The sequence below is a fragment of the Hypanus sabinus genome, chromosome 13 (assembly GCF_030144855.1).
Source record: "Hypanus sabinus isolate sHypSab1 chromosome 13, sHypSab1.hap1, whole genome shotgun sequence".
NCBI lineage: Eukaryota > Metazoa > Chordata > Chondrichthyes > Myliobatiformes > Dasyatidae > Hypanus > Hypanus sabinus.
In genome coordinates this window covers 27,811,168-27,833,242 of record NC_082718.1, presented here as the reverse complement: position 1 = coordinate 27,833,242, position 22,075 = coordinate 27,811,168, and positions in this window count along the sequence as shown.

Below are 22,075 nucleotides of genomic sequence, written 5' to 3'. Positions count from 1 at the left end.
TAAATCTCTTGCAGAAACTTTCATTTAAGTTTCAGTGATTGAGATGATTTCTCAGTCACAATTGTGTACTCTTAAGAGTAAAATAAATACTTTATTTATTGTGTTTTTCTCAAGTGGAGGCTAATTCTGAACTATGGCCAATGCTATCTGAAATGCACCCTAATAGTAACCTGGAATCCTGTTTCCCTGATGTTGACTGAGAAATTGGCATTTGCCAGGACAATGTTTGGGTCCTGATGCAGAGTTTCTATCTGAAATGTTAACCATAACAAATGTAGCTGAATTAGGCCATTTGGCCCATCGAGTCTTTTCTGCCATTCCACCACAGCTGGTGTATCATCCCTCACAAACTCATTCTCCTGCTTTCTCCCTGTAACCTTGATATCCTTACTAATCGGTTCTTTGTGGGAATGGAACCTGCTCTCAGCCTCAGGACCAGCCGCTTTTTGATGTGCCAAAGATGCATCCTGGAAGATAAGCGAACCTTCAGGGTGCCAGATTTTCATAGCTCTGGAGACGGGCTGATTCAAGGCCAGTACCCCTGACAGGCATCACAGGAGAACAGCGGGAGCTGTGTATCTGGAGAACTAAGCTTTTCCGGGGCTGATTCTCTTAGGAAAAACGATGGAACAGCCTTTTAACATCATAAATCAGTGAGTTGTTTGTTATGTCTCCCCTCTCGCTGTGAAACAGAGATGCCTCTTTTTTCCTTATTAGGGAGAGAGAGAGCCTGTGGTATGTTGAATTACCGGGTGAACAAGTAGTCTTTGGGGTACTGCAAATTTGTGTCTTTATTGATGCTTTGCTGCACACTTGAGTGCTCAGTGGAGGGTGTTGATGCTTTTTGCTGCTGTTTCTGAGTGGGAGGGAGGAGCTGGGGAGGGGACTTTGGAGTTCTAACACTTAATTGTCATTCAGTCCTGTTTTTGTGGATGTTTGCGAAGAAAAAATGTATTATATACATTTCTCTAACATTAAATGTGCCTATTGAACCTATCAACCTGCGCTTTAAATATACCTATTGACATGGACCCCACAGCTGTCTATGGCAATGAATTCCACAGATTCACCACCCACTGGCTAAAGAAATTCCACCTCATCCGATTTCCTCCCATAGATGTTGCTCAATCATCTGATCTCTTGCCTGTTGCTCCAGATGCCAGCAATCTGTTGTGTCTCATTTAGAAGAGCCCGTTTCTTCTTCAGAATGGCGCATGGGCTCTCTTGAAAAAGTGAAGTAGATCTAACAATCAGTCTGAGGGGTAGCTCCTCCTCCAATGCAACATGCCCTCGATCCTGCACTGGTTCACCAGCCAAGGTCTTTGAAATGGTACTTAACCCCCAAACCGTCAGAAGAGTCACTGATAAATCTGGAGCACTTGAAGCATTGAGGATGATTGAATTTGAATACAGTTGACTGTTCAATAGATGTAATAATTGAACATTACAGCACCTTTCATGCCCTTGGCCCATGATGTTATGCCAAAATTTTAACCAACCTAAATTCAACCTAACCCATCCCTTCTACATTTTTCTATCATCCATGTACTTAGCTACGAATTTCTTAAATGCTCCTAATGTACATGCTTCTACCATCATCCCTGCTAGGGAGTTCATGCACCCACCACTTTCTGTGCGGGAAAAGAACCTGCCTCTGACATCTACCCCCCCCCCCCCATACTTTATTCCAACACCTTAAAATTATGTCACCTTGTGTTAGCAATTTCCACTCGAGGCATGGATTGAGTGGCTATCCACTTGTTCAATGCCTCATATCATCTTATTAACCTCCATCAGTCACCTCTCATTCTCTTTCATTCCAAAGAGAAAAGCCCCAGCTCACTTAACCTAACTGCATAAGGCATGCTCTCTAATCCAGGCAGCACCTTGGTAAATCTCCACATCCTCTCTCAAACTTAGGCAAAATGAGGCAACCAAAACTGAATACAATATTCCAGATGTGGTTTGTCCAGGGCTGTATAGAGTTGCAACCTTACATAACCGCACAACCTCTAAAAATTAACCTATAAACTAAAAAGTCATCTGTAGATATACCCATGCAAGACTTCCACCTTCTGTGTTTGGAGATGATGTGGCAGTCATGTTTGTTCCTCAAAACCTATTAATAAATGACTTCCTGAAATGTGTCTTGCTCATATTTCCGGAATTTGTTAAGAATGCAAGCCTTTCATCTTCCAAATATGGTAGGGACATCATTACTAAAATGAATCATTGCTTCTTGCAAACTAAATTCAAAGTCTAATGGTTTAGCTTAGGGATGAACAAAAAAACAAAGTACAAGATGAAGTGTGTGCTCACTGAAAGCAGCTAGCTAGCATAGCTTCTAGTCCTTGATTCACCTTTAATGTCAAATTTATTATTGTATGAACAGTATACAACCCTGAGATTCGTTTTTTCGCAGGCATACTCGGTAAATTCAATAACCATAACAGAATCAATGAAAGACTGTACCCAAAATGGCGGACAACCAGTATGCCAAAAACAACAAACTGCAAATACATACATACATAAATAAGCAAGCAAGCAATAAACATGAGATTAAGAGTCTGAAAGTGAGTCAACAGGCTGTTGAACATTTCAGTGTTGAGGCAAGTGAAGTTATCCCCTTTGGTTCAAGAGCTTGATGGTTGAGGAGTAATAACTGTTCCTGAATCTTGTGGTGTAAGTCCTGAGGCTCCCGCACCACCTTCCTGATTGCAGCAGTGAGAAGAGAGACTGACCTGGGATGTGAGGGTCCCTGATGATGGATGCTGCTTTCCTGTGATAATGCTCCCCTGTGATAATGCTCCATGTTGATGTGCTCAGTGGTGGGGAGGGATTTACCCATCAGATCTGTAGGATTTCCTGTTCAAGGGTTTTGGTGTTTCCATACTAGGCTGTAATACAGCCAGTCAATATACTCTCCACCACACATTTATAGAAGTTTGTCAAAGTTTTAGATGTCATGGTATGTGCTGGCATTATGGGAACTCAAGTGCAGAGGAAAGACAGACTCCAATGTAGAGACAGTGATCTGTATTTATTCATAAAAATTCCAACAGAATGTCAATGGCACAGCCTAGTGATACCATGAGATGTGACATCCTCAAAATTAGTACCCAGTGATTAGCACTAATAGGGCATCCCCTTAAATAATACAAGCAACACAGAATGCCTGAGCATATCAAAACAAATAACAAGTTTAAACAGAAAGCACCTGGAGACCACATTACAAAGAGTGAACATCAGGTACAGTAGATGACCCTAACGGACTCAGGTGAAGTGTCACCTCACCTGGAAGGACTGTTTGGGGCTCAGTGGGGAGGGATGAACGGACAAGGGAGTAGCATAGGGAGTCCCTGTGGAAAATGGAGAGAGGGGAAGATGTATTCAGTGATGGGATCCCATTGGAGTTAATGGAAGTTATGGAGGATTATGTGTGGACACCGAGGCTAGTGGGTTGGTAAGTGAGGACAAGAGAAACCCTATCCCTGGTGGGGTGGCAGGAGGATGGGGTGAGGGCAGACGTGTGTGAAATGGAAGAGATATGGTTGATGGTAGAGGAAGCAAAGCCCCTTTCTTTGAAAAAGGAGAACATCATTTTATCTCTGGAATGAAAAGCCTCATCATGAGAACAGAGATGGAGGAATTGAGAGAAGGGGATAGTGTTTTTACAACTAATAGGGTGGGAAGAGGTATAGTCTAGGTAGCTGTGAGATATCGCTGGGTTTATAAAAGATATCAATAGATAAACTGTCTCCAGAGATGAAGACAGAGAGATCAAGAAAGGAGAGGGAGGTGTCAGAAATGTCCCAGGTATACTTGGAGGGCAGGACGGATGTTGAAGACAAAGTGGACGAGCTCAGCATGGTGCAGGAAGCGGCACCAATGCAGTCATTGATGTGTAGGAAAAGGTGGGGAGTGTAGGTTTGGAACACGTAGCTGACAAAAAGACAGACATTGCAGGGACCCATGCAAGTGCCCATGGTACACCTTTTGTTTAAAGTAAGTGGGAAGAGATGAAGGAGAAATTATTGAGTGAGGACCAGTTCCGCCAGATGGAGGAGAGTAGTGAAGGAGGGGAACAGGTTGGAATCGGAGAGCTTTAAGTCCCTCCTGATGTGGGATAGAGGTGTATAGGGACTGGACATCCATCATGAAAGTGAGATGATCAAGGCCAGGAAACGTGAATCATTGAAAAGATCAAGAGCATGTGAAGTGTCATGGATGTAGGTAGGAAGGGTCTGAACCAGGGTGGGGTGGAGGGATAAAACAATCGGGGTATGCAGACATAAGTTCGGTGGGGCAGGAACAAACAGAAACAATGGGATTACCTGGACAGGCAGGTTTGTGGATCTTGGGTAGGAGGTAGGGATGGGGTAAGGAAACTATGAGGTTGGTTATCCATTCAGGTGCTGTTAAAAATGTCGGAGCCCTCTGTTCTCCAGATCCTCGCATTAGATGTCACACTGAATCTTTGCAAACTCCTAAAGAAGTAGAGGCTCAACCTTGCTTTCTTCATAAATGCACTTACGTGATGGGCCCAGGACACGTCCTCTGAAATGATAACACCAAGGAACTTAATACTGCTGACCTTCTCCACCTCTGACCACCCCCCCCCCCACCCCACCCCCCATGAGGACTGGCTCATGGACCTCTGGTTTCCTCCTCCTGAAGCATCCATGAATTATTGTGGTCAGAATGACTGTTGTAGCAAAAGAGGCTCACCACCTTCTCAAATTCTATATGCTGCCATTCTCACTCAACAGTCATTCATCATCCAATCTGCCACTGACCTTTGCTACTTTGCAATGTTCTTGAACCTCTGTTCATAGACCTCTCCCTGACTCCTCCTTCCCTCTGCAAGTTTGCGGAATCCATTCCTAAATGGCCCAATCCTCTACATCCTAATCATAGAACATAGAATAGTACAGCACAGTACAGGCTATTCGGCCCACAATGTTGTGCCAACCCTTAAACCCTGACTCCCATATAACCCCCCTCCTTAAATTCCTCCATATACCTGTCTAGTAGTCTCTTAAGCTTCACTAGTGTATCTGCCTCCACCACTGAGTCAGGCAGTGCGTTCCACACACCAACCACTCTCTGAGTAAAAAACCTTCCTCTAATATCCCCCTTGAACTTCCCACCCCTTACCTTAAAGCCATGTCCTCTTGTATTGAGCAGCGGTGCCCTGGGTAAGAGGCGCTGGCTGTCCACTCTATCTATTCCTCTTAATATCTTGTATACCTTTATCATGTTTCCTCTCATCCTCCTTCTCTCCAAAGAATAAAGCCCTAGCTCCCGTAATCTCTGATCATAATGCACACTCTCTAAACCAGGCAGCATCCTGGTAAATCTCTCTGTACCCTTTCCAATGCTTCCACATTCTTCTGGCAACCAGAACTGGACACAGTACTCCAAGTGTGGCCTAACCAGAGTTTTGTAGTTCTGCATCATTACTTCACAGCTCTTAAACTCTATCCCTCGACTTATGAAAGCTAACACCCCATAAGCTTTCTTAACTACCCTATCTGTGAGGCAACTTGCAGGGATCTATGGACATGTACCCCCAGATCCCTCTGCTCCTCCACACTCCCAAGTATCCTGCCATTTACTTTATACTCTGCCTTAGAATTTGTCCTTCCAAAGTGTACCACCTCACACTCTTTGGGTTAAACTCCCATCTGCCACTTCTCAGCCCACTTCTGCATCCTATCAATGTCTCTCTGCAATCTTCGACAATCCTCTACAGTACACTATCCACAACACCACCAACCTTTGTGTCGTCTGCAAACTTGCCAACCCACCCTCCTACCCCCACATCCAGGTTGTTAATAAAAATCAGGAAAAGTAGAGGTCCCAGAACCAATCCTTGTGGGACACCACTAGTCACAACCTCCAATCGAAATGTACTCCCTCCACCATGAACCTCTGCTTTTTGCAGGCAAGCTAATTCTGAATCCCTGGATCCCATGCCTTCTGACTTTCTGAATAAGCTTACCATGTGGAACCTTGTCAAATGCGTTACTAAAATCCATGTTGATCACATCCACTGCACTACCCTCATCTATATGCCTGGTCACCTCAAAGAACTCCATCAGGCTTGTTAGACACAATCTGCCCTTCACAAAGCCACACTGACTGTCCCTGATCAGACCATGATCCTCTAAATGCCCATAGATCCTATCTCTAAGAATCTTTTCCAACAGCTTTCCCACCACAGATGTAAGGCTCACTGGTCTATAATTACCGGGACTATTCCTACTACCTTTTTTGAACAAGGGGACAACATTCACCTCTCTCCAATCCTCCGGTACCATTCCCATGGACAACGAGGACATAAAGATCCTAGCCAAAGGGTCAGCAATCTCTTCCCTCGCCTCATGGAGCAGCCTGGGAACTATTCCATCAGGCCCCAGGAACTTATCCGTCCTAATGTATTTTAACAACTCCAACACCTCCTCTCCCTTAATATCAACATGCTTCAGAACATCAACCTCACTCATATGGTCCTCACTGTCATCATTCCCTCTCATTAATGAATACCAAAGAGAAATATTCATTGAGGACCTCACGCACTTCCACAGCCTCTAGGCACATCTTCCCACCTTTATCTCTAATCGGTCCTATCTTCACTTCTGTCGTCCTTTTGTTCTTCACATAATTGAAGAGTGCCTTGGGGTTTTCCTTTACCTTATTCGCCGAGGCCTTCTCATACCCCCTTCTTAAGCTCTTTTCTTGCTACCTTATATTCCTCAATAGACCCATCTGATCCTTGCTTCCTAAACCTCATGTATGCTGCCTTCTTCCGCCTGACTAGATTTTCCACCTCACTTGTCACCCATGATTCCTTTGCCCTACCATTCTTTATCTTCCTCACCAGGACAAATTTATCCCCCTGCAAAAACATCATCCCAATTCACACCAGCAAATTCTAGCCTTATAGCCTCATAATTTGCCCTTCCCCAATTAAAAACTTTCCTGATCATCCAGATCATTCCTTTGCCCTGTCCTTAATCCCCTGTTTTAGCCCTGGAATTTTTTGTCCAGTCCTCCTCAGCTTCAAAAAAACATAAACCCATCTCTTCAGATAAGCCTCAGTACTTGTTTTGGTTGAAGTTACTGGACAGTTTTGATCGCTTCTTCTAAGCTTGCATGTCTAATTGTTTGGCACATGGAAGACAGAAAAATGGGGTGCTTTGTGGGAGGGAAAGGTCAGATTGATTTCAGCGGGTTAAAAGCGTTGGCATGGCATTGTGACCTGAAAGGCCTGCCTGTACTGTGGTGTAATGTTCTATGTTAAAAAATGAGACTTATGTAAATCATGTTAGAATCTAGAAATCAGATTTTCTAAGGTGAGACTTGATTATTATCATTAGCACAGCTGATTATGAAACAGCCAATTACAATGCCTTGACTCCATATTAATGAATTATTTTGCTAGGCCCTGCAATAATACTGATAAGCATCTGTAGAGTTTCTATGCTGTTTAGTATGGCCCACAGATTTTTCTATTGTTTGCTTTCTATCTTTGAGAGCTAAAGAATTAATAAAAAGCTGCCAGATAGAAATCTCTTTGCCCGGGCTGCCAGTCCTCCAGGAGATCCCTACTCCAATGTATTTTCATTTCAAGTTTCAACAAACAGAATAACATGTAGGAGGGGAAATCTGGTGGAATGGTGCCACAACAATCTCCCACTCAATGTCAGTAAAACTAAATAGCTAATTATTGACTACAGGAGGAAAAAGCTGAAGGTCAGTGAGCCAGTGCTCAGTGCTCATTAGGGAATCAGAGGTAGAGAAGGTCAGTAGCTTTAAATTCCTTGGCATTAACATATCAAAGGATCTGTCCTGGGACCTGCATGTAAGTGACACCACAAAGAAGGCACAACAGCACCTCTACTTTGATGTTTGTGTAGATTCAGCATATGGACAAGAAGTTTGACAAACTTCCATAGCTGTACAGTGGGGAGTATCCTAACCAGTTGCATCACATCCTACTATGGAAGCCCAATGCCCAGGATCAGAAAAGGCTACAGAAGGTGGTGGATACAGCCCAGACGATCACAAGCAAAGCCCCCCTCACTATTGAACATATTTAAATGGAGCATTGCACAAGAAAGCAGCATCCATCATTAACGACCCCCACCATCCAGTCCATGAGCTCTTCACACATTGGGCAGGAGGTACAAAAGCCACACCACCAGGATCATACAACTATTAGGTTCGTGAACCGGCATGGATAATTTCACTCACCGTAACTCTGAACTGATTCCACAACATAAGAACATTTAACAAAGTCTTGGATAGTCACATAGATAGATGGCTAAGTGAGAGGAAAGGGTTAGATTGAACTTAGAGTACGTTAAAGGGTCGGCACCACATTGAGGGCCAAAGGGCCTGTACTGTGCTGTACTATTCTATGTCTTTCTATTGTAAGAAACAAGCAAATGTTCATTTCTGCAATAATGCAGAGATAAACTGAGATGCATAAAAAGAAACTATTATTCCCATTGATACTGTATCATAGATATTATGTTCAATTTTAAGGACATAGAAATAGGTTAGTCAGATTAAGTAATTTGATTCCTCCATCCATTTTGTCATACGTCACAATCATGGGTTAAAGAGACCCATGTATAAGGCCAATAGAGCTCTAAGTGTTCATTTTATGTAGGTAAAAAAGTGCTTGCTTACCCAAGCAAATCTCAGTAATTGTGTTTGGTATGCACTGCTGCCTATGCAAGTTACTGCCGTAATGAATCTTCACTGCAAGGGAGGTGCCGTGCATTCCTCTTAAGTAATGAATGCACTTCCTGAACTCGGAAAGCGTGCACTGCTGAACATTTTGCTTCAGAGTCTCGTTTGAACTTGTTTGTAGGGATCGGCAGGGATTAGCAGAGTTTTACATGAGCTTAATTGGAACAAAATACAGAGAAGGGAATGATAGAACGAAATGTTAGGGAAATTGACAAGATTTTCAATATGTAACACAGATTTTAACTTATTTGACTTAATGTTAGTCTCTGGCAAATGTCACGTGTGTCAAAATCACTTCCTGCTAGCTTTTTGTTCCAGCATTCTCTGAGAGGAAATTCTTCCGCTGCTCTGTGAACATTTGATTTACGACCAGCACCATATTGAGTAATTTTTCACTGAAGTTTAATATATTTTGTTTCCGTTGTGAACTTTGAATGCAAACAGGAGTGGCATCCCTACACAAAATCGATGCGTTTTAAGATACTGTTGCCAGATCATGTTTTCTGTTTTTTAAAAATAAGTTTTAAAAAGCATTGCTTCATATTTTTCAAGGGCTGGAATTTACCAGTAATTCTATAGTATTATAGATGCATATTGTTTCCAATCCATATTTTGTGTTAATATTGCTGTTCTTTTCAAATATTCAGAAGCTCAGAATTAATTGATTACAACATCTGAACAACCACAATGTGTACTGTTATAAAATTCTTGGATAGGGGATAATTGCTCGTGACAATGAAGGCAATTTAGAGACTGTCAAAGCACTCTGGAGATCCAGCATACAACAGTAAAGTTTATTCTGATGTGAGTGTTTCAGCAATTCCAACGCTTCATGCTTCCCTATCTCAATAGTGCTAGACATGAAAGTGAAACCCTCTACTGCATTGAGGTGAATATCAATGCATTTAAAGCAGAGAGAGACACACAAAGGATAAATAGACAGCAGGTTATCCTGGTAACATGAGGTTAGAAGCTGCCCATGTCCCTGCTGATACATGCTTCAAATCTTTTGCATCTTCTGCCGAATGAGAGGAGAGATTTTGCTGACTGCCTTACTGAGGTAACAAGAAGAATAGACAGAGTCCTTGGCGGGGAGGCTAATAGCTATGACGAGCTGAGTGGTTTCCACAACTCTCTGCAGTCATGGGCAAAACATTTTCATCCAGATTGGATGCTTTCTGTGGTGCATCAATTAAAATCTGGTAAGGTTCAACAGGCATATGCCGAATGTATATTGCTTCCTGAGGAAGTAGAGGCATGGCACATTCTCCCTTTGACAGCATGGGTTTTCTCCAGGTGTTCTAGTATATTGATGAGGCACTGGCTGGTGGTTCTGGAAATTATCCCCAGCGTAGCTGGTGGCAGCAGGATTCAGGGTAGGTCGATAAGTGAGAGTAAATAACAGGAAAATAAGTGGAAGAGTAGGACAGGTGGCATTGCTCTAGGGTACGGCAAAGACTTGATGAGTGGATTGGCCTCATTTGTCATTAAAAGAAAACTGAGACATGTGGAAAGAGATTTTTAGAAAAGCATTGGCATAGTCTGACGGTCTGAAAGCAGAGAAGATAAATAAGCATTGCGCGGCCTGGAAAATCCAGTGACGTAAATTAAAATTGCACATATAAGATTGATGAAATTAAATGTAAGTAATTAGATCACTTATTTTATTTAGAGATACAGCACAGTAACAGGCCCAACAAGCCAGTGCTTTTACACCCATGTGACCTGAGTCCTTTGGGCACAGAGCTCAGAAAAAGTGATGCAACGGACTTTTAACACCATAAATCAGCGAGTTGTTTTGTTATGTCTCCCCTCTTGCTATGAAATGGGAATGCCTCTTTTTCCCTTATTAGGGAGAGAGAGAGCTTGTGGTATGTCAAATACCAGGTAAATAAGTAGTCTTTGGGGTACTGCAAGTTTGTGTCTTTATTGGTGCTTTGCTGCACGCTTGAGGGCCCAGTGGAGGATGCAGATGCTTTTTTGCTGGTGGGGAAGGGGGTGTCATTGCTTTGCTGCTACTTATGCATGGGTAGGGGGAGCTGGGGGGTCTTTGGGGTTCTAACATTTAACTGTCATTAAATCTTTGGGGCACTCCTCTGTTTTTGTGGATGTTTGCGAAGAAAACAAATTTCAGGATGTATGTTATAGACATTTCTCTAACATTGAATGTACCTATTGAAACCTGTTGAATTAACCCCCCCCCATACGTCTTTTGAAAGTGGGAGAAAACCTGAGCACCTGGAGGAAACCCTCTCTCTTGGGGAGAACATACAAACTCCCTGTAGACTGTGGCTGATATGAACCTAGGCAGTTGGCACTGCAATAGCATTCTGTTAACCACTCCTACCACACCGCCCTTTGTGTGACAGAACACTGGTATCATTAATAGTGATAATGAAATAACCTATCCTACAGCAGCCTGCAAGATGGAAAATATAGCCTGATAAGAAATAGGAGCAGGAGATGGCCATTTGCCCACCCTCTCCCCAGCCGCTCTAGATCACGGCTAATCTTTTGACAGTTTCCTCCATGATCCCCATATTTCTGCTTTAAGTGATGCAGTCATTTCTTATCTAATTATTGTGTTATGTTAAATTTTGTAAAACTTTGAATGACTGTCTTAACAGTTCAAAATTATGACTTAACTCTTTCTGAGCTTGTTGCATTTCAAGTGTCCATACAAGGTAAACACTATAAGTCTGTTAACGCTGCAGCTGGATTCTTTCTCCGTCTGAGTTACCATTAACATGAGGATGTCTGTCAAAGGCTCTTCATCACTTTGAGGGCTAGTTTGGTGGGATTCTTTCTTATTGTCTGTCAGATTGGCTTGATGGATTCTTTCTTTTGCATTCAGGCTCATCGTTTTTATGCAATATTAATGTTTTTGTAACTAAAGGAATGTTAAGTTCAGAACACTGGTGGACTGATGGATAAGGAATGCCTATTAAATGTCTAATTGCCTTATAAGGATATGCTGAACTCTGTTAATGAACACATATTGTTTGAATGGAAGAAACCAGATGAGTTAATGGCTTGAAAACCAAACATCAAAGAATTTGTCTGTCTATGTGTGTCTCTCTACACTTGTGAAATTTAGTGGGGTACTTTTCCCTGGGTTCTTTCAACTTTGCCTAGACCGGGAATTGCAATCGGTGCCAGGGACCCAGGGTGGTTTCATGAGGGAGTTAGAATTTGGAGTTCCCCTGACAACAGTGGCAATCAAGTGGTGACGAAGAATCGTGAGCCCTGAAACCTTTGTGAAAATCTCTGTTACTTACTACATTGTATTTTATGTGCTTTATTTGTGCTTTTTACTTTTATGATAATATATTAGGCTTCTGTTACTTTGTTGTGCTTGTTTGCTTATTTAAAACATCTCCTAGACACTTGAGTAGTTTGGCTGTGATCAACCCAGCCCAATACATTTTGCAGTTCAAGATAATTAAGAATAAATAATGAATGCTGGCCTTGGTGGTGATGTCCACACCCTGTAAATCAGGGGTTCCCAACCTTTTCTATGCCATGGAGCTTTACCATGAACTGAGGGGTCCATGGACTCCAGGTTGGGAACACTGCAGTACAAGAACCACCAGAAAGCTGTATGGAATGACTGCTTCAGATTCAGTGCTACTCTCAAGACATGCTTTCTGTCAGTGATTGGAGAAAATGTAAGTTCTCCCTCAATGTCACAAAAACAAAGGAGCTGGTTGTGAACTACAGGAGGAATGGAGACAGACTAACCCCTATTGACATCAATGGATCTGGGGTTGAGAGGGTGAAGAGCTTTAAGTTCCTCTGCATAAACATCACCAAGATCTCATGTAGCTGTGTGGTGAAAAAGACACAACAGCACCTATTTCACCTCAAACAGTTGAAGAAGTTTGGTATGGGCCCCCAAATCCTAAGAACTTTCTATATGGGCACAATTGAGAGCATCCTGACTGGCTGAATCACTGCCTGGTATGGGAACTGTACTTCCCTCAATCACGGAACTCTGCAGAGAGTGGTGCGGACAGCCCAGCGCATCTGTAGGGGTGAACTTTCCACTATTCAGGACATTTACAAAGACAGGTATGTAAAAAGGGCCTGAAGGATCATTGAGGACGTGAGTCACCCCAACCAAAAATAGTTCCAGCTGCTACCATCTGGGAAATGGTACTGCAGCATAAAAGTCAGGACCAACAGGCTCGGGGACAGCTACTTCCACCAGGCCATCAGACTGATTAATTCACATTGATACAATTGTATTTCTATACTAGTTCCTAGTTACTAGTTATTATAAATTACCATAAATTGCATATTGCACATTTAGATGGAGACATGTTAAAGGTTTTTACTTTTCATGTATTTGAAAGATGTAAGTAATAAAGTCAATTCAATTCAGAGCAATGTGAAGAAATCATGGTATAAAGATTGGCCAGCTGCCCTGTTGGTAATGTAAACTGCATGGTTTAATATGCCAAAATAAAGAGCATCTCCAGACACCCCAGAGTCTATTGAGTAAGTGGGTGCAAGTCCAAGTGCATCTGAGAACCTTCTCATAAGATATTTTCCCAAATCTTATTCATAATGTAAGTAGTAAATACAATCAGGTCATGTGTTTCTCTACATTCATTTTACATTCAATACAATGCATTGTCTTACATTCCCTTCATTTTAATGCATTTTCAGAACCATTGATGCAGAGGCTTTAATTCAAAGTGTCCCTCTGCCTCCACAGATGTTGTCTGACTCGCTGAGTTCCTCCAATAGTTTGTTTCTTGTTCCAGGTTCTATCGTATGCGGTCTCTTGAGTCTCAGTCAAAACTATTTATTATTCCTCTTTAAGCAATATATCTGTGAAGTAACTGCGAGTCTGCTGTACAGTCTAATTCAATATAACAAAGCACTTAGATGATTGCTCTCCTCCAAGCAATTCAACACTTATTGAAACAGATTGAAGAGTGCTATGCCACCTTATAGTGGTAGTAACTAAACTACTTACAAAAGAAAATTTTCAAATTTGCGACATGCTCTCCAGCATAAATCGGAAAGTATTAAAGTTTAGCCTCAGACAAGTACAACACAAAATTGTTTCTAGGCTAAATTCTTAGTGGAGAAATTTGAACAGCTCCAGTGTCTCATGGGTCTCCCAGTCCTCTGAGCTTCCTCTGCTTCAGCTGTTAATTTATTTCTCCCTTGAAAATGCATAGAATATAAAAACAAGGTAGAATTGAAAAGGCCATTAGCTGGGCAAGAGTAGTGCATACAGGTTTGGTACCACAGCAGGAAGTGGTAGAGCAAATAAGGGTGCGGGGGCAAATATTAATTATTCTGTACTATTTACTTTGGAACAAAGGAAATGAAGATTTCATTGAGGTCTATAAAATGATGAAATGGTTAGGAAGTATGAAGAAGAAGAAGCTATTTCCCCCTGTTATTAATGATTTACAGGTAGAATGATAAGAGAGGGGTTGAGGGCAACTACCTTAATTCAAAGAGTGGTAGGGTTCTCAAACTTGCTGCCTGAAACAGAACTAGAGGCAATAACTATCCATGCATTTAGGAGTCACTAAGTTTACATGGTAGGTACTGGAAACTGGGTTTAGCCCATATGAACAGAATTTGCAGTAGGCCCTCTCTCTCTCTGTTGTAGATATATACACTTCCACAATTCAGTTATCTTTGTCTCTACTAATTCCTTTGACAAATAAATCTATGGTAAGATCTCAGAGATAAGAACATTCCTCCAAAGCTCCTGTGCATATCTGTTTTTGTTCTTTTTAAAACGTCCACATTAGAAGACTGGAACATTGGCAAATTTCCTATTCTCTCCCTTTGTTACAATCTAGCAGGTTTTTTTTAAATATGTAGAATACTTTAAAATTCCAGAGAAGTAAGGAACTATGTGCATTAAAAGTTAATTTGACCTGTTTTTGAAACTTTGTTTTGTTTTTCTACAATATTCTTGGTATAAAAATAATATGTCTAAATGTTAATAACCTTCATAAAATGATGAAATGAAATGGTGAATTGATCATAGGGAACAAAGACATGGCAGACCAATTGAATAACCACTTTGGTTCTGTCTTCACTAAGAAGGACATAAATAATCTTCCGGAAATAGTAAGGGACCGAGGGTCTAGTGAGATGGAGGAACTGAGGGAAATACATGTTAGTTGGGAAGTGGTGTTAGGTAAATTGAAGGGATTAAAGGCAGATAAATCCCCAGGGCCAGATGATCTGCATCCCAGAGTACTTAAAGAAGTAGCCCAAGAAATAGTGGATGCATTAGTGGTAATTTTTCAAAATTCCTTAGATTCTGGATTAGTTCCTGAGGATTGGAGGGTGGCTAATATAACCCCACTTTTTAAAAAAAGGAGGGAGAGAGAAACCTGGGTATTATAGACCGGTTAGTCTGACATCGGTGGTGGGGAAAATGCTAGAGTCGGTTATCAAAGATGTGATAACAGCACATTTGGAAAGAGGTGAAATCATCGAACAAAGTCAGAATGGATTTGTGAAAGGAAAATCATCTCTAACGAATCTTAGAATTTTTTGAAGATGTAACTAGTAGAGTGGATAGGGGAGAGCCAGTGGATGTGGTATATTTAGATTTTCAAAAGGCTTTTGACAAGGTCCCACACAGGAGATTAGTGTGCAAACTTAAAGCACACAGTATTGGGGGTATGGTATTGATGTGGATAGAGAATTGGTTGGCAGACAGGAAGCAAAGAGTGAGAGTAAACGGGACCTTTTCAGAATGGCAGGCAGTGACTAGTGGGGTACCGCCAGGCTCAGTGCTGGGACCCCAGTTGTTTACAATATATATTAATGATTTAGACGAGGGAATTAAGTGCAGCATCTCCGAGTTTGTGGATAACACGAAGCTGGGTGGCGGTGTTAGCTGTGAGGAGGATGCTAAGAGGATGCAGGGTGACTTGGATAGGTTAGGTGAGTGGGCAAATTCATGGCAGATGCAATTGAATGTGGATAACTGTGAGGTTATCCACTTTGGTTGCAAGAACAGGAAAACAGATTATTATCTGAACGGTGGCCGATTAGGAAAAGGGGAGGTGCAACGAGACCTGGGTGTCATTGTACACCAGTCATTGAAAGTGGGCATGCAGGTACAGCAGGCGGTGAAAAAGGCAAATGGTATGTTGGCATTCATAGCAAAAGGATTTGAGTACAGGAGCAAGGAGGTTCTACTGCAGTTGTACAAGGCCTTGGTGAGACTGCACCTAGAGTATTGTGTGCAGTTTTGGTCCCCAAATCTGAGGAAAGACATTCTTGCCATAGAGGGAGTACAGAGAAGGTTCACCAGATTGATTCCTGGGATGGCAGGACTTTCATATGAAGAAAGACTGGATCGACTAGGCTTATACTCACTGGAATTTAGAAGATTGAGAGGGGATCTTATTGAAACATATAAAATTCTAAAGGGATTGGACAGGCTAGATGCAGGAAGATTGTTTCCGATGTTGGGGAAGTCCAGAATGAGGGGTCACAGTTTAAGGATAAAGGGGAAGCCTTTTAGGACTGAGATGAGGAAAAACCCTTCACACAGAGAGTGGTGAATCTGTGGAATTCTCTGCCACAGGAAACAGTTGAGGCTGGTTCATTGGCTATATTTAAGAGAAAGTTAGATATGGCCCTTGTGGCAAAAGGGATCAGGGGGCATGGAGAGAAAGCAGGTACAGGTTTCTGAGTTGGATGATCAGCCATGATCATACTGAATGGTGGTGCAGGCTCAAAGGGCCGAATGGCCTACTCCTGCACCTATTTTCTATGTTTCATGAAGTGTTTGCTTTAGTCTTGGACGGGTATAAGATGTTCAGGTCTTCCTCTGTCTCGCCTGCCACCTGGAACTGCTGCCAAAAATTATGACTCAGCAGTTCTCATTTTGTCCAGATATGGAGAAATTATCTTCCGGCTCTCAATCCGTTTGATAAAACGATAAGCCACAAATAAAAACTTCCGCGTATCAAAATCTCCATTATAAAGGAAAGCATCTCAAGCCAAGCCTGTACTGGTGTTGAATCTCAAAGGCAATTCCTCAGCAGTCCACTGGAGAAACTCAGTAATTCCATTTATAGTCCAGCAATGGCACAGAGTGACTGATCCATCAGCTGTGACAGCCCACAAATTCCACCCCATTATTATAATTTCAAAACTAAATATGCAAATCTGAGTTCTCCTCTTATACTCCCAGACTGATACTTTATTTATTGAGATACAGCGTGGACTAGACCCTTCTGACCCTTAAGCCACATCACTCAACAAAACCCGATTTAACCTTAGTCTGATCATGCAACAAATTGGAATGACCAATCAACCTACTGACCAGTATGTCTTTGGTCTGTGGGATGAAACCAGAGGACCCGGAAGAAAGGATGCAGGCAGCAGTGGATATGTTCAGACCTTAAGCTAAAAGCATCATTATCAAGAAGGCAGTTGAACCAACAGATATGGCAGAAAGTGTAACACCTGATTGCTATTATTTTAGAAAATAGTGCATCACAGTGATTTTGGTATTGATTTATTATTGTCACACATACAATAAGTGAAAAGCCTGTCCTGCATACTGTTCATTCAGATCAAATTATTACACAGTGCAGTGATGTAATACAAGGCAATATATAATACAGACTAACAGTGTGGATGGTTGTGAAGAAAAAGCATTTCAGGGTGTATATTGTATACATTTCTCTGACATTAATGTACCTTTGAATAAAGTGTAATGGCTACAGAGAATGTGCAGTGCATTTAAACAATAAAGTGCAAAATCATAATGAGGTTCTGGCGATCCTGTTTCAATCCTGGCAGTGCTTGCTGTGTGGAGTTTGCATGTTCTCCCTGCAATTGTGTAGGTTTCTACTTACATCCTAATACAGTTGGTCACTGAAAACTTTCCCTGGTGTGTAATGACCAGTAGAAAGTGGGAGCAGTTGATGGGAATGTGAGAATGAAGTGGGTCAGGGTAATCATTAAAAACTGGCCTAGATAGAGTGAGTGAGGAAAGGACGTTTCCTGTCGCAGGAGAGTCTTGGATAGAAGGCATAGCCGTTTAGAAAGGAGATAAGGAGGTATTGCTTTAGCCAGAGGGTGATGAATCTGTGGAATTTGTTGCCATAGGAGACTAACACATTGGCTGTTGTGGTGAACTATGTGCCTGTCGGGACACGCCCCTGCTGACTGCTCCTGTGGCTCCTCCCACAGGCCCCTGTATAAAGGAGACCTGCGGCCTGAAGATCGGCCTCAGTCTCCAGGACCTTGTATGATAGACACTCACTCCTGGTTCCTTCTTCCAGTCAATAAAAGCCGATATCTCGCCTACGTCTCAGTGTGAGTTATTGATGGTGCATCAATTTTATTGACTGGAAGTTTTAAAACATGGAACCCGTTTTGCGTCCGGACCGGTTGGATTTGGACCCTCAAGACCCTGACGCAGCTCTCGCTTTTGAACACTGGCTTGCATGCTTCCAATCGTACTTGGCGGAGCTTCGTGCGACTGAACCCGCCGTTATGCACAGAATCCTACTCTCGAGGGTCTCCTCCAAAGTTTACTCCTTTATCCGGGACCTGCCGACCTACGAAGGGGCACTGGACGCCCTCAAACGACAGTACCTGCGGCCGGTGAACACCGTCTACGCAAGACATCGCTTAGCTACCCGGCAACAGCGGCCTGGCGAATCGTGCGCTGAGTTTCTCCGAGCACTACAGACACTCGTCCGAGCTTGTGACTGCAAGACGCTCACGGCAGAACAGCATGCGGAGCTGCTGGTGCGAGACGCCTTTGTGACGGGACTGAGGTCAGTGTACATGCGCCAGCAGCTGCTGGAGAACTCGGATCTTACCTTAAGCTCGGCGATAGAGAAGGCCAACGCTCTAGAAGCTGCGCGGCATAACGCCGACGCTGTCCAGTCGCGCGATTCCCCGCCGGTTCCGTGGACGCCTCAGACCCCGCCACCGCCGGCTCCCGGGAGCGAATTCGCCAACGCCGCCGCCAGTCGCCATTCCACGAACTCCCCGACCCAGACCACGGCTGTGGCCCGTAAGAAACTCGTGCTTTGTTATTTCTGTGGCCAAAAGAAACATCCTCGACAACGCTGTCCAGCGCGAGAAGCGACCTGCTCCAGCTGCGGAAAGCGGGGCCACTTCGCCAAGGTCTGTAAGTCTCAACCTCGAGTGGAGTGCAGCGCTGCGGGTGAAACGTGGGGGCCGCCATCTTGCATGCCGGGATGTGGGCGGCCATCTTTGTCGACGTCAGCACGCCCCGCCCCCGATCCTCGGATGCTGACCGGGTACCCCGGATGTGAGCGGCCATCTTTGTCGGCGTCAGCATGCCCCGCCCCCGACCCTCCGATGCTGACCGGGTACCCCGACGGCGATCCAACTCTGGCCACTGTGACTCTCGACCAAAGCGCCCCACACCAGCTTGCAAGGTCCATGATGGACATCCAGGTGGAGGGGCATTGGACTGGATGCCTGTTTGACACGGGCAGCACTGGGAGTTTTATTCACCCGGACACAGTGCAACGCTGCGGACTCGCAACACGGCCGGTCAGTCGGAGGTTCCATTTGGCCTCTGGGTCGCAGTCCGCAGACATCCGGGCGGGTTGTGTAGCGACTTTGGTGGTGCAAGGCACAGTATATCGGGACTTTGAACTGCTGGTCATGCCTAATCTGTGTGCACCTGTGCTATTGGGGCTGGACTTCCAGAGCCATCTCGAAAGTGTGACTATGGTATACGACGGGCCCCTCCCACCACTCACTGTCAAGAATCCTCAGTTTTGTGGGACTTCTTCACATACCCCGCTACTGACCACACACACACACGGACACACACATCCCATCCAGAACCAGGCCAACAGCTGCGCTACCGACACTTGCAGCCTCTCCACTCTCAAGATCCCTCCCCCACCGCTGTTCGCCAACCTGACCCCCGACTGTAAACCTGTGGCAACCAAAAGCAGGAGGTACAGCGCGGGGGACCGGGCCTTCATTCAGTCGGAGGTGCAGCGGCTGCTCAGGGAGGGGATCATTGAGCCGAGCACACGCCCTTGGAGGGCCCAGGTGGTTGTTGTTCGGACTGGGCAGAAAAATAGGATGGTGGTGGACTATAGTCAAACCATCAATAGGTTTACGCAGCTTGACGCATACCCCCTACCCCGCATCGCGGATATGGTCAACCAGATTGCTCAGTATAAGGTGTACTCGACAATAGATCTGAAATCCGCTTATCACCAGCTCCCCATCTGCCCAGAGGACCGCCCCTACACCGCCTTCGAGGCGGGCGGCCGGCTCTATCACTTCCTGCGCGTCCCTTTCGGTGTCACGAATGGTGTCTCTGTCTTCCAGAGGGAAATGGACCGGATGGTGGACCAGTACCAACTGCAGGCCACATTTCCCTATCTGGATAACATCACCATCTGTGGTCATGACAGGCCAGATCACGACGCCAACCTCCAACGGTTTCTCCAAGTGGCCGCAGCTCTGAACCTTACTTATAACAGGGACAAGTGTGTTTTTGGTACCACCCGCCTTGCTATACTTGGGTATGTCGTGGAAAACGGGGTTATTGGGCCTGATCCCGAACGTATGCGCCCCCTGTTAGAGCTCCCTCTTCCCACCACTCTCAAGGCCCTCAGACGGTGCCTGGGGTTTTTTTCCTATTACGCCCAATGGGTCCCCCATTACGCGGACAAGGCTCGCCCCCTGGTCAAGTCTACCTCGTTTCCCCTCTCTGCTGAGGCCTGCGCGGCCTTCAACTGCATTAAAGCGGACATTGCCAAAGCTACGATGCATGCAGTGGACGAGACCGCTCCCTTCCAAGTGGAGTGTGATGCCTCCGATTTCGCTCTGGCTGCTACCCTTAATCAGGAAGGCAGACCAGTAGCATTCTTTTCTCGCACCCTCCAAGGCTCTGAAATTCGGCACTCCGCGGTGGAGAAAGAAGCCCAGGCCATAGTGGAGGCTGTTAGGCACTGGAGGCACTATCTTGCTGGCAAAAGATTCACTGTGCTGACCGACCAGCGCTCGGTTGCGTTCCTGTTCAGCAACCAACAGCGGGGCAAGATCAAAAATGATAAGATTTTGCGGTGGAGGATAGAACTCTCCACCTACACCTATGATATCCTGTACCGGCCTGGCAGACTCAATGAGCCCCCTGATGCCCTATCCCGGGGAACATGTGCTAGCACACAGCTCGACCAGCTGTACGCCCTTCATGCACAACTTTGCCATCCGGGGGTCACCCGATTTTACCATTTTGTGAAAGCTCGGAACCTGCCGTACTCCCTGGAGGACATCAGGACGATGACCAGGGACTGCCAAATTTGTGCCGAGTGCAAACCGCACTTCTACTGTCCTGACACGGCACAACTTGTCAAGGCCACCCGCCCTTTTGAACGCCTGAGTGTTGACTTTAAGGGCCCCCTTCCCTCCACTGACCGCAATGTCTATTTTCTCAGTGTTATTGACGAGTTCTCACGGTTCCCCTTTGCCATCCCCTGCCCCGACACCACTGCCACGTCCGTCATAAAAGCCCTGCGCCAGCTCTTCACTCTGTTCGGGTATCCCTGCTATATCCACAGTGATAGAGGGTCCTCCTTTATGAGTGAGGAGCTGCGCCAGTACTTGCTAGCTAGGGGCATTGCTACCAGTCGGACGACGAGTTATAATCCCCGGGGTAATGGCCAGGTAGAGCGGGAGAATGCCACAGTGTGGAAGGCCACACTTTTAGCCCTTAAGTCCAAAGGGTTGCCGGTCTCTCGATGGCAGGAGGTCCTCCCTGAGGCACTGCACTCTATCCGCTCTCTGTTATGTACGTCCACCAATGCCACCCCTCACGAACGCCTATTCTCTTTTCCCAGGAAGTCTGTCACTGGGACCACCCTACCAGTTTGGCTGACGTCCCCGGGGCCAGTGCTGCTCCGGAAACATGCGAGGAGCAATAAATACTCCCCGCTGGTTGAGAGGGTTCACCTTCTACATGCGAACCCCCAGTATGCTTACGTGGTCTTACCTGATGGGCGGGAGGACACGGTCTCCATCCGCGACCTGGCACCCGCAGGTGCAGCAGACCACTACCCTGAAGGCTCTCCGGTAACTGTGAACCCTGCACCAGAGGTGACACCGTACTCACCAGGCCCTACACAGACTCCTCACGACATTTGTATACCGGGCGTTTCGTACGCATTTATACCAGGCGCCTCGCACATGCATGAGGGATCACCGGCGCCTAGTGGGCAAGAACACGCGCAACCCCCGTCCCCTGTGCAATCGCCAATGTTGCCGGCACCTATGCGGTCACAGCCGGTGCTACGTA